We start from the raw sequence: 2622 nt of genomic DNA, 5'->3' as shown, positions 1-2622 counted from the left end.
AAAAATATAGTAGAATCCCTCAGTAACAGAGTGGACCAAGCAGAAGAAAGGATTTCTGACACTGAAGACAAAGCTTTTGAACACTCCCAAACTCTCAAAGAGGAAGAGAAATGGAGAGCAAAAATGGATCATTCTCTCAGAGAGCTCTGGGATAATTTGAAGAAGGCTAATATCCACCTCATTGGAATCCCTGAAAATGATGAAGTGGCTTCACAAGGCACAGAGGCCCTTCTCCAAGAAATTATGAAAGAGAATTTTCCAGACATTTCAAGAGATTCTGAAATTCAGATAGCACACAGTTTTGGAACCCTAGCACAATTCAACCTGAATAAGACATCCCCCAGGCATATCATAATTAACTTCACTAAAGTTAACATGAAGGAGAAAATTCTGAAAGTAGCCAGACGTAAGAAAACCATTACCTAAAAGCAAAGAATATTAGAATGACTGCAGATCCTCTCTCCTGAAACTTTTCAAGCCAGAAGATGGTGGTCATCGACTTTTAATCTCCTAAAACAAAGTAACTTTCAACCTCGGATTCTGTATCCATCTAAACTGAGTTTCATTTATGATAGAGAAATGAAATACTTTAATGACATTCACATGTTGAAGAAATTTGCCATAACCAAACCAGCTCTTCAGGATATTCTCACACCTATTGTCTGTAATGACCAGCCCAATCCTCTACCACAAAAGTAAACTCACTCAGAAACTTTTGATCAAACTCCAACTCCCACAATGGTGAAAGGATTAAAAATGTCCACTGGACTTTCAAAAAACTCAATACCCCAAATTTTACCAGACTTATCAATATTCTCCATTAATGTGAACAGCTTAAACTGTCCTCTAAAGAGGCACAGGTTGGCACTGGATACAAAAACTCAGGCCAGACATTTGCTGCATACAAGAATCACATCTTACCTTAAGAGATAAATACAGACTCAGGGTGAAAGGATGGTCATCCATACTTCAGGTAATCAGAAAAAAGCAGGTGTTGCAATTCTATTTGCAGATACAATAGGCTTTAAACCAACAAAAGTAAGGAAGGATAGGAATGGTCACTTCATATTTGTTAAGGGTAATACTCAACATAATGAGATTTCAATTATTAATATTTATGTACCCAACCAGAATGTGCTTCAATTTATAAAAGAAACTCTAACAGACATGAGCAACTTGATTTCCTCCAGCTCCATAATAGTTGGAGATTTCAACACTCCTTTGGCAGTGTTGGATAGATCCTCCAATAAGAAGCTGAGCAAAGTAATTTTAGATTTAAACCTAACAATCCAACATTTGGATTTAGCATTCATCTACAGAACATTTCATCCCAACAAAACTGAATACACATACTTCTCATCAGCCCATGGAACATACTCCAAAAGCAATCACATGTTAAGTCACAAATATCACCTCAGGAAATTTAAAGGAATAGAAATTATTTCTTGCATCTTCTCAGACCACCATGGAATAAAAGTTGAACTCAGTAACAACAGGACTGTGCATACTCATACAAAAACATGGAAGTTAAATAACCTTATGCTGCAGGATAGCTGGGTCAGAGATGAGATTAAGAAGGAAATTGGCAAATTTTTGGAACAAAACAACAATGAAGACACGAATTATCTGAACCTCTGGGATACCACAAAGGCAGTCCTAACAGAGAAATTTATAGCATTTCAAGCCTTCCTCAAGAGAACAGAAAGAAAGTTAACAACTTAAAGGACATGTCAAGCAACTGGAAAAGGCAGAACATTCCAACCCCAAACCCAGTAGAAGAAAAGAAATAACCAAAATTAGAGCAGAATTAAATGAAATTGAAAACAAAACAATTATACAACAGATAAATAAATCAAAAAGTTGGTTTTTTGAAAAGGTCAATAAAATAGATAAACCTTTGGCTAACCTAACCAGGAAAACAGTAAAATCTATAATTTCATCAATCAGAAATAACAAAGACAAAATAACAGATTCCTTAGAAATTCAAAAAATCCTTAATTAATATTACAAGAAACTTTATGCTCAGAAATATGAAAATCTGAAGGAAATTGACCAATACTTGGAAGCACGTCACCTTCCAAGACTTAGCCAGAATCAAGTGGAAATGTTGAACAGACCCATATCAAATTCTGAAATAGCATCAACTATACAAAATCTCCCTAAAAAGAAAAGCCTGGGACCAATGGCTTCACGTCAGAGTTCTACCAAACCTTTAAAGAGGAACTAGGACCTATATTACTCAACCTGTTCCAAAATACAGAAAAAGAAGGAAGACTACCCAAGACATTCTATAAAGCAAACATCACCCTGATCCCCAAACCAGGAAAAGACCCAACAAGAAAAGAAAATTATAGACCAATATCACTAATGAATATAGATGCAGAAATATTCAACAAGATCCTAACAAACAGAATCCAGCAACACATCAAACAAATTATACATCATGACCAAGTCGGTTTTATCCCTGGGTCTCAAGGCTAGTTCAATATACGTAAATCTATAAATATAATTCAGCACATAATCAAATTAAAAATGAAAGAACATATGATTCTCTCAATTGATGCAGAAAAAGCTTTTGATAATATCCAGCATCCCTTCATGATCAGAACACTTAAGAAAATT

This window comes from Nycticebus coucang, chromosome 2, assembly GCF_027406575.1.
Source record: "Nycticebus coucang isolate mNycCou1 chromosome 2, mNycCou1.pri, whole genome shotgun sequence".
In the NCBI taxonomy this organism is placed as follows: domain Eukaryota; kingdom Metazoa; phylum Chordata; class Mammalia; order Primates; family Lorisidae; genus Nycticebus; species Nycticebus coucang.
Note: the sequence above shows the minus strand (reverse complement) of the source record.